We start from the raw sequence: 11603 nt of genomic DNA on the forward strand, positions 1-11603 counted from the left end.
AAAACAGCAACAACAACAACAGCAACAACAAAAACTGGTGGCGATGCACAATGCCGACGCACTCTCCCCGGGAAAAGCAGTCCGATTTTCACACAGAGAAATCTGTTGTGACAAAAACAAAATAGTAACAATACAATATGATACAGTATAATACAATACATTTCAATTCAATTCAGTTCAAAATACTTTATTATCTGCTTCAACCGAAAACAGAAAATTTTCTTCAGGTTCACTTAAAATGCCCGTCAGCAAAAAAACAACAAAAAAACAACAAAAAACCTGACACACCCTTCACTTATCACCATACACACATCAATTATTATGTAAAAAGAAAAACTTGTAGGTAAGATACCATTACATTATGATTCAGAGTGTAACAACTGTGTGTGTGTTGCGTGTGTGTCCGTGCGTGTGCATGCATCGTTTTTGCGCACCACCAGCAACAACGATAACAACAAAACAACAACAACAGCGCGCGCGCGCACACACACACACACACACGTGCGCGCGCGAGTGGGTCTATTAATGGTGAGTTGTACAGTCAAGTACAAATGAAAATTCTTTTGAGGATTTGGATAAGAAATGATGCAACACTGCCGACTGCCAGCACATGGAAATGGACAGTGGCTGCGGCATCTTCAGATTACAAGTATGTCTCTCAAACTTCACGATGGATTTGCCTTTTGGTCTCATCCCGTGGAGCTCGAGCAGCGATGGTTGAACAGTCCGATCGTGGAGCAGCAGTCTCTGTTGCAGACCCGGCGCCGGAAGGTTGATGGGTCTGAATGGACAGCAATTCGCAGGAAAAAGTTGTGCCACTGTTTCTCTTCCTCAGCACGCTCCATCCCGTCTTTTCGCAGTCTGGTGTCTCTGTTCAGCGGAGTTTTCCACTGGTTTGTATCAATAGCGGCAGATCCGTGTCTCTTTCTTATGCATCTTCTTCGCGAAGGCATCAAGGTCCGATATCACGAGATCCAGTCTCCATTTGGTTTTGAGGAGGCATTTTGACAGATCCTCTCACCTCGTGTTTCGTCTTGTCTTTTCTTCTTTTTTTTGTGGCCTTTGCGGCGTTTTCTGAACAGGTTGGCATTGTGGCTTTCAGTCGTTTCAAAGACATCGGATTCACTATCGCCGCTTGGACAAGCCTTAGACATTCAATCTGAAGGTCGTGGGTTCAGATCCCAGGTCAACAGATGAGCAGACCTGCTAGTGCATGAAGCCCCTTGGTTTGTATACGCATGCAGAAACTTCATATCCGGCATGCACACCCCGCCACCCGAAAACGGGGTATGATTAACTACATGGCGGGGTTAAAACGGTCATACACGTAAAAACTCACTTGTGTATATGAATGAACGTGGGAGTCGACACCCACTACCAAGTAAAAAGAAGACTATCGCCGTTTGTACTATCCAAGGGAGGTCGGGAGGACCCCTTCTTCCTCGTCTCTCTCCGCACTGGGCTTTCCGCTCAGTGTTCGGAGGAAGTTTAGCCTCGTCCTCTTGTTGTGGGGACCCCCACCAAAACTAACGCCTGTTCTGGCAACAAGACTTGCCCCGGGTAGACTCGAGCCTCAAGCCTCTTCTTTTGTTCACCTTGAGGTGGCCGTTGCTCTGGGTGGGGGCATAATCTTGGAGAGGGGAGATCCAGAGGAGCCGGATAATGCCTTATCGATACCCTCTTCCAATCTCTTTGGTCAACGGGAACAGAATCCACAACCGAGACAGCAGTTTGGTTGGACTCTGTAGCTTGGGAATCAACGGTCGCCATGTTGCTGCCAGAGTACAACAGTGGCGTAGGGTCTTAGAATGATGTCAATGATTTGATCAAAACCGAGCAAGTTGTTGGGGACATCAGTAAGTCATAAACTGTGCTTTGCCACTGAGAGGGAGGGTAGATGGGGATAGGGGGTGAACGGGGGTGGGAGTAAATGAGGGTGGAGGGTATTGGGGTGGGGTAAATGGGGTGGAGGGAAGGTGGGGTGGGGGTAACTAGGGGTAGAGGGTAGACAGGGGGTGGGGAATGTCATGGGGAAGGAAAGGAGTAACCCTCGATACAGAAGGCCCAGTTAGACAAGCATAGAGAAACATTGAACCTCGATCTGAGTGTGATGTGTTTGTCTCTCCAAATGGGCGTCAGTCGAGTGAGCACTGCTGTAGTCTGCGCTATCCTGGACCTGATTTCCAGTTTGGAGCCTTCATCTGTAGCAGTTACATCCAATTGTTTCAACCTAGTTACAGATTCCAAAGACTGCCCGTTGGCACTTATGTCAGTGCCAATGCACTGATACAAAAGGATAGAGTCGCCATTTCTGCTTCCGGTTTCTCCAGTAAACTGGGAGTGGTCGTAATATCGGCACAGGTGGGGGAAAGACATACTGGCTGATCCAGGATCACACGAAATCAAATCAAATTATGGTGCTTAGAGCCTCGCTGACCACTAAGGCCATTTCAAGGCTATCGCCACGTGAGCATCTACTCCGTCAAGAATATGAAAATAAAATAAAAACTAACTGCTTCAAGCTTTTCACTCAGAAAGTTTTTAAATCTTCAAATCTGATTGAAAATGTTAACTTCTTTCAAGAAGTCCATTAGCGCCCACGGAGGGACATAACAAAACAAAGTCTTCAGAGAAACCGCCGTGTGATGTCTGTGTTTAACGTCAAGCAGTCCCAGCAGTCAATGAGCACGTGTTTCACAGTGAGAGGCTCGTCACAGGGTATACATCGAGGGGCCCCTTTTAACAAACTTTTAAGAATGAGTGGAAAAAAGTGTGCCCTGTGCGCAGTCTGCACAGCACAGACTCACCCTTTCGATTCTTCACAAGCGATGGGAGGTTCTCTTTTAGATCTGGACGAATTTGGAAACAGATTGTTGTCCGTCTGGGAACACTCCAAAATATTTAACGTAAGTGTTCACTTTCTGCTTCACGTCTGTGTATAGTAGGTAGGATCTTGACAATTTTTCTTTTACGGCGTTCTTAGCCACCGCGTTACCTCAAATGCTAACATGGCCCGGAACCCAGGCCAGAACAACGTCATACTCTGTGCTTGTGTAAAAGTGTAAACATTTCATGAAATTCGAGCAGTTTCGGATGTGTCAGATTCCTGCAGTCGATCACATCCAGAGCTGAAAAGGAATCCGAAAAAAATCATTTTTGTGTGTGTGTGTTTTGCTTGCAGAACCGTTTTTAACGCCAGAACCAGTGTGGTCAGTTCTGCAGAATAAACTGAGCTGTCAGACAGAATGTGTTTCGTTGAGGGCTGGTCAGGAAAGGCAGGACTGAATGCAGATGCAGCAACACACTACTCCGATTTCAAACCATCAGTGAAGATTTTCTGAAATGTGGGATATTTGATGCAGAGTTCAGAAAAGTAGAATTTGTAGGCCAATGAACGAGTGGAGTCTTTTCCGTGTGAGGCCAGATCGAATCGGACCTCAGGTGTTTTAAAGGTCCACGGTGGGCTGTTTGGGTGCCTCAGACATTCAGCATTTTCCATGTGTGGCTGAATACGGAGTCCCAGGAGAGGGATGCAGTTTGTATTGTAAAATTTCTCACGAAAAGGGCTGTTGAAAACACTATCGTAGGCATAGTTTTTCGGTTTAGATGAGTGTTTCAAATAATAGTTTAGGGACAGTCTCAGTTCGCGGTTGTAAAGAAGTGGTTCCCCCACCTCTGCGTACAAGCTGTGCACAGGGGTGGTGCAGAAAGCAGGGGTGGTGCCTAAGCAGAGACAGAGCCCTTGTACAGGGTCCATCAGTTTAAATAGGAAGGTCTGGCCGATTCATAGATCACACACCTGTCGTCCAGTTTGGATCAGACCAAGGCTTTCTTGAGGTGCAATAATGTTTTCTTATCAGTGCCCCAGTCCGTATATGCTACGACTTGGAGGATGTTGTAAGAAAATATGGACAAATATTATTGGGGTAGGTGTCCTCGAAAGCCGAGGTTGTCAAGATAAGAGAGAATGCCCAATTTCCAGGTGGTATCAAATGCCTTTTCCGAATAAAAGAAAATATGGCCTCAACATGCTGCTTGTTCACAAGTGTTTCGAACTGTGGTTTCCAGACTGACCACATGGTCAACAGCAGACCGATGCTTGCGGAAACGCACTACTCTTTCGCCAGAAGACCGTCGGTTTCTAGTTTCCACATCAGTCCACTGTTGACCATCTTCTCCATTAGTTTACAAATGCAGCTGGTCAGAGCTTTTTGTTTTGAGGAACAGGGCCGATTTATAGGCAGATGAAGAGTTTGACTCGATTGTGGAAGCAAGCAAATTGGCAACTGCCTTCTTCTCTGTAATTAAAGTGTCTGAGAGCCTTAAATGGTGTAAAGATGGACAGGCGTTTTTCCCTTTAATTTTCTTTCAGATGTTCCACACTTTTGTTCTGAAAGACGCACCGTTGCGCTCTTTTTCGGGTCAAAACAAAAAAGAACAACAACAAGAACCAAAAAACAAAAACAAAAAAACACAAAACACCAAAAAACAACAACAACAACAACAAAACAACAACAACAACAACAAACAACAACAACAACAAAAACGGAATCTTCCCCTCTGTCTTCACTCTGTTTTTCTTTTTCTTTCTTCCAGCAGTCCTCGGAAGAAGACGGGTGGCTGCCTCCGCAGTTCACACTAAGGGTTGGACCCTCACACTCGCCCTGGTGAACTGCCTTCGAGCAGGTGCTACACGTCCCTTCCTCATTACAGCGATCTCGTACGTGACTCAGTGAACTTCTGGCACTTGAAGCACTGGTGAGGAGATGGCACGTACAGAGATACACTCACCTGTAAGTAGCCGACTCTGACGTCCATTGGAAAGTTAGGGCAGCAAAAGGAAGGAAAAGGTGTTGGTCAAATTCTGTCCGACCCATTGCGGACCGTGTCTCTATATACGTCCGTAACATCTTGAGATGACAGCTCCTTCTTTATCTCAACCTCAGAGACCTACCTCAGATCAGGGCAACGGATAACTCTCTTTTGAGCAGTAAAGCGCTTTTTGAGGGGAGACCTTCATGGCCCGATCTATGAATCTGTCGGCTTTCAACAGTAACTCCAACTGTCTCTTCGACGAACACTCCACAAGAAGCCTTTCTCAGTTGTTTGGTGGACTTGTGGGAGCCAGCCAATCCCTGAAATCCCTTCTGGATGGCAAAAGGGCTGAGAGCCAACAAGGGCTTGACAGTATCAGCACCCTTCACCGCCAGTCACGATGCCCCAAAACCAGACGCCTCCCGAGCCTCTGCATCAGAATTACTTTCCGTCCTTGCTCTCCTACTCTTCGCTTTGGGGGGAAGAAATGAGGTTGAAGTCGTGTTTAGGAATGATAAAATTCGTCCGTCCGTTACCCATCCAGCACAGAGTCCAACTTACTTAGGGGCCAGGGTCAAGGAAAACCAGCTTGACCTATACCAGAAATCGAGAGGAATATGCGACTAACAGCCAAGATCCAATCCCCCCCCCCCCCCACAAACCCCCCTTATCATGCCCAGCATTGCAGGGAGGGAAGGATTGTAACTCGGACTCAGATAACAGACCACAGGAACAAGACGCAGAGGTCAAGGACAATCAAGCACCTGGTCCTGTATCAGTTCAGACTGAGGCAAAGAAGGGGATGGCAGAAAAAAAGTGACTGAAAACTTTTGTAATTAGTGTAAATAGTTAGAAACAGAATAATTCAAAGTATATTTCAGATATATTCCAAGGTCCTTATAGAATTTTATATAGCAATGTTGATAGTCTTTCAAATGTAGCCGTGTACCGAGTGGTTCTAATAGGGTACAGACGGTACAAAAGAACTAAACTAAATGATGATTGATTGAATGAAATGATAGACCAGAAGAATTCCCGCGCACAGGCCAGGAACATATAGAGCCCAGTCACAAATGGGTTTTTCTATTGTTTTATTTACAATAGTTATAAGAACATAAGAAAAGAAGATAAAAACTAAAGGAGAAGAACAGCAGATATAAAAAGAGAAGACTAAGAAGAAGACAGTGCCTGGAATGACATAAACAAATGTCATAAGCACAACATGTCGGCACAAGTGAATAGTAAAGCACATGTATACATATTACATGGAAAGACTATCACTCGGGTTTGGGATATGTGTGAAGACCAAACACTGACATCAAATGACATTTCTAATACATTTAAATAGTGCAGTTAAAGTGATTGAAGCTATGCTGATTTAGTGAAAGTACACTGACAGCATAGATTAGGTAAAGCTTATACTGTGTCAAAGTGACTCAAATGAATCAGTTTATCATGCAGCACTATACTGGAGAAAGTCGTATAGGAGAGAGCATGATAACTAAATTACAATTAACAGACTGATACATATCAGGTGGTTTTAACCAATAACTGATATTAATCAAACACTATCTTGTAATCACCACAACAGAATACTACACACATCTTAGAGTACTGAGCATCAGTGAAACACTGACCTTCATCAGTGACAGCAAATGAGAAAGAACGCATCATATGCACCCACTAGAATATTCTCGAACAAACTATTAGTGTACAGAGACTTCACTGACTGTGTTCACTTAAAATGCCCGTCAGAAGAATCAAATGGAACACTGCTCCAAGCATATGACGACATGGCAATTATTTAGATCAATCATAGCCGAGCTGTGACTAACATGTCAAAGCAATAACTGAACAAAGCAGTAACTGAACATACTCATATGAACACAAGTACTGTGTCGAACAATACAATTTACAAATCAACACATTCTACACACTAGTACTTACAGCGATATGTCAGCCGTTGTGGGGACACACACGACAAACACACTGCTCGCGACACAGCAAGAGAGAAAGAGAGAGAGAGAGAGAGCAGCTCTGGTCAGATGACTGACCAGGTATGAAAATGACCACTCATCACTCACTGTGCCAATTTATGCAAGTTAAGTGGACTACATAGACCGTCATGTGTGTTGCGAGCAGATCAGCACTAATCAAGCCAAATCTGACAATAACTGTGTTTCTGACAACGTGTTCAGTGACAGATTTCTAAATGATTCCTGAACCGATTTACGGCAAAAGAAAGAGCTTAACGTCTACTTTCTAATGATTATAAAATGAAGTGTTGACTATTTACGATGAATTTAAAATCTTAATTTAAGTCACCTGAACAGGGTCAGTTTTAATGAGCTCGTCACTGAAAATTACAAACTGCGTTAAATCAGTTTAACGTAGGCAAACATAAATGGAATAGACTTATAGATGGAATTGCAACCATTCTGCCAGTGTATAATACTTGTAGTTTACTGATCCGACAAAAGAGATATTAATTAAATACCACGAAGAAGAAACACAGATTCCAGCTCAGCCAATAGCATACCGTGACGCGACACTGGTCCAGCCGTGAGTAGGTTGTCTGGCGAAGAAGACAGTTTCAGTTTCAGTTTCACTTTCTCAAGGAGGCGTCACTGCGTTCGGACAAATCCATACACGCTACACCACATCTGTTGAGCAGATGCCTGACCAGCAGCATAACCCAACGCGCTTAGTCAGGCCTTGAGTGCATGCTTACGTATTTGTGTACCTATGAAAGGGGATTTCATTTTACGTAATTTCGCCAGAGGACAACACTCTCGTTGCCATGGGTTCTTTTTCAGTGCGCCAAGTGCGTGCTGCACACGGGACCTCGGCTTATCGTCTCATCCGAAAGACTAGACGCTCAGTTTGATTTTCCAGTCAAACTTAGGAGAAAGGGCGAGAGCGGGATTCGAACCCACACCCTCACGGACTCTCTGTATTGGCAGCTGAGCGTCTTAACCATTCTGCCACCTTCCTCCAAGACAAAATAATGTAAGCGGAGTGACGTCACACATTCTGCGCATGGGTTAGTTGTGAAAACTGTCATTTGCTAATACAGCTTGTGCGTGAGGCAAGCTAATACACCTTGTGCGTGAGGCAAGTATTGGAGCAAGCATAGCGCTTGGTCACACAAACAAAAAAGATGAGCTGTTAGCAAGAGGCTGTTATGAAACCAGATATTATTTGACTCACAGAGATGAAAGTGAAACTCCAGTTTTATACGGTGTGTGATACTGAATATGAACTACCAAATTATGATATGTTTCTAAACAAAGATGCTAAGAGAGGTATAGGCCCTTTATTTTGACAAAACCCTAAATGCCAGAGCATGTGAGAAACTAAAAAAACAACAACATATGAATAAAGTTTGTGATGTACTTTCAAAGGAGCAAATGGTGAGTTTGCACGTATTGGTTGTATAAACAGAAGTCCTAACACAACAAGAGAAAACACTGAAGATTCTTTGAACTATTAAGATCAAAAGAAATAAGTAAGTTCAGTAACTTTTGTATTTTTGCGCATCTAGAATCAGCCTCTTCTCCCATATGAGGACACACACTGACAGATAAGCCTGCCTGCATACTTATCCGTTGGACCGACGAAAGACTCCATCATCATCAAATGACCTTCTCAGACTGTGTAGAATTATCTTGTAAAATCTTTGCAAATGATACCAAAATATATAATAAAACATGCAACAGTAAAATCTTGCAACACGATCTAGACAAACTCCAGGCTTGAACAGAGAAATGGAATCTGTATTTCAATGTGGACGTGTAAAGTGATGCATTTTGGCAGAAGAAATCCAAATAAAACATACACTATGCAGCTGAATGATATTACAGACATTGTAAAGCCATGTGGAAATAAAAAAAAGACCTAGGAGTCACTTTTGGTACTAATATTTCATTTGACCTACACATTCATAACTGCATAAATAAACCAAATCAAATGATTGGAATAATCAAAAGAGCTTTTGCTTACCTTGACCGTGATATTTGTGTAAAACTATATAAAGATGTGTTGCGACCTCACTTGGAGTATGGAAACACTGTATAGTGTCCTCATCTGAAGTGGCAATCTGTTGCAATTGAAAGGGTGCAGAGAAGAGCCACAACGCTTGTACATGAATGTATGCTCATGTCTTACAATGATCGATTAACGTATTTAAAATCATTTTCCCTCAAGGGTAGAAGGACACGAGATGATTTCACTGAGACATACGTTATAAATTTTTCAATGGTCATGTTGATCAGTTGGGATCATTTTTTTCTCTCCATCTCAGTATAGTTCCACAAGAAACACTGGTGGGAAAAACTGCACAACGTTCAAATACTAATACAAGAACGTTTTGCTTTAATAATCGAGTTACTGATGTATGAATTCAGCTGCCACCTTATTTAAAACAAGCACCATCTACTAACACTTTCAAGAATCAACTGGACAATTCTACAAAATTTTTAACTATTTTTAGAGACTTTGACGAATAACTAAACTGTAAATGAAGCGTCGAATCTTGACCCAAATCTTTACGTTTCTGCTCTGACTACTACTGCCTACTACTGCTGCTGCTGCTGCTGCTGCTGCTGCTACTACTACTACTAGTAGTAGTGCTACCGTGCACACAGAGCATCACACTCATACTGTCTCTCTCTCTCTCTCTCTCTCTCTCTCTCTCTCTGTGTCTCTCTGTCTCTTTCTCTGTCTCTCTCTCTCTCTCTCACACACACACACACACACACACACACACACACACACACACACACACACACACACACAGAGAGAGAGAGAGAGAGAGAGAGAGAGAGAGAGAGAGAGAGAACGAACGAACGAACATTTTTATTCAATAAAGGCCGTAGCCCCTCATGAAGGGGATCAGTGAACACAAATTGTTACATTCCAGAGCAATGTGGAACATAAAACATTTAACTACAATTCTAGCAATGCACATGCACACACAAAAAGCACAATTAATCACATATCAAACTGTGGATTTTGAATGCCTTATACAAGTATATAGCGAACTGTTTTACAATGGTTTCATTTGTTGATGACATTAGCAAGGAAAGTCGAAACAGAGATGGATGTCTATGATATTTTTGTGGAATTAACTGTAGCCTAAGGTCATTTAAGGCAGGGCAACGAAACACGAAGTGAAGTTCATTTTCTTCAGCACATCTGCACAAGGGACAAATAATATCGTGATCATTCAATTTACTATAACGATAACGATGAAGAGAGAGATCGGAAATCCCAAATCTAAACATTGTCATAATATATTTCAAATGCCTATCCATCTTCATTGACAGATAAATCGGAAGTGAATGCATAGAAATAAACTGCCTATAAAACTCAAATCGATCGCTATCTTGAATGTGGTACGACCATACTTGCCATCTACAATCACTGAATTAGTCTATTTCGAAATGTACGGATAAATCCATTTATATCCCCTACTCCCTGCTGTAACCACACATAACCAAATCCCATTTCATATAACTTAATTCTCACCATTGATACCCAGTTTTTCTTACCCCTTACATCCAAATCATATAGCATATTATATGCTTTTCTTGGCAACCTAAAATCTTCCATTTGTGTTAATTTTAACCAGTAATAGATACATCTTGTCACAGAATTGAGATATATCGGATATCTTTTTGTCTCGCCATAGATCAAATCATTAGGCGTTTTCATACTTACTCCTAGAAACTTTTTCAACGCAAATAAATGTACATTCTCACAAAATACTGCAGCATTAGACAGACCCCAAATTTCAGCTCCGTACTGAACGATAGGTTGTATCTGAGAATCAAATAGTTTCATAAGCAACTCAAAAGAATGATTTTCTAAAGTTATCATTTTTTTCACAATACAAAGTAATGCGTGTTTAGCTCTACTTGATAAATCCTTACATGCAGCTGTGAAACTTAACTTAGTTAAAAAATATATTCCTAGGTATTTATATGCATTCACTACAGGCATTATAACCCCGCCATATGTCCATCTTTCTCTAATTCCTAAATACCCACCTTTTCTAAAAACAATTATATTACTTTTTGACATGTTTACTTTCAACTGAAGTGAACTTGCAGAACGAAACAGACTGTTTAATTGTTTTTGCAAACCAATAATAGTTTCAGAAATTAACGCAACATCATCTGCTAGAAGAAGAATAAACAACTCTAAAATATCACCCGTAAACTGAACACCATGTTTTCCGTTTCTGATAATTTCAGTGGTTAGTTCGTTTATAAAAAGAGAAAACATCGAACAAAAATCACCTTGTTTCACCCCAGAAGTACACTGGATATAATCTGTCATCCTACCCCCACACCTTTCCCGAGCTTTCACACATGCATACATACTCATTATACATTTCAACAATTTTCCATGAACACCAGCTTTCAAAACGATTGGCCAAAGAATTGTTCTATTTATAGAATCGAAGGCTTTCTCAAAATCTATAAAAGCTACATACAATTTACGATTTTAAGAGAATTGTTTTTGAACGAAAGCCATTATAGTATACATATGATCCACAGTAGAGTAGCCCCGTTTAAATCCTGCTTGGTATTCGCCTGTGATGTTATTGTCTTCTACCCATTCTTGCAATCTATGAGAGAGAGGGAGAGGGAGAGAGAGGCGCGCGCGCATTCGTTCGTTAGTTCGTTGTTTAATTAATTTGCCGACTTCGCTTGCGGTTCGAAACATTTTGGACAAGTTAGACTCATTCTGTTTGTTTCTGGTATTTTGACGTTGCACAACTC

The sequence above is a fragment of the Babylonia areolata genome, chromosome 14 (assembly GCF_041734735.1).
Source record: "Babylonia areolata isolate BAREFJ2019XMU chromosome 14, ASM4173473v1, whole genome shotgun sequence".
In the NCBI taxonomy this organism is placed as follows: Eukaryota; Metazoa; Mollusca; class Gastropoda; order Neogastropoda; family Buccinidae; genus Babylonia; species Babylonia areolata.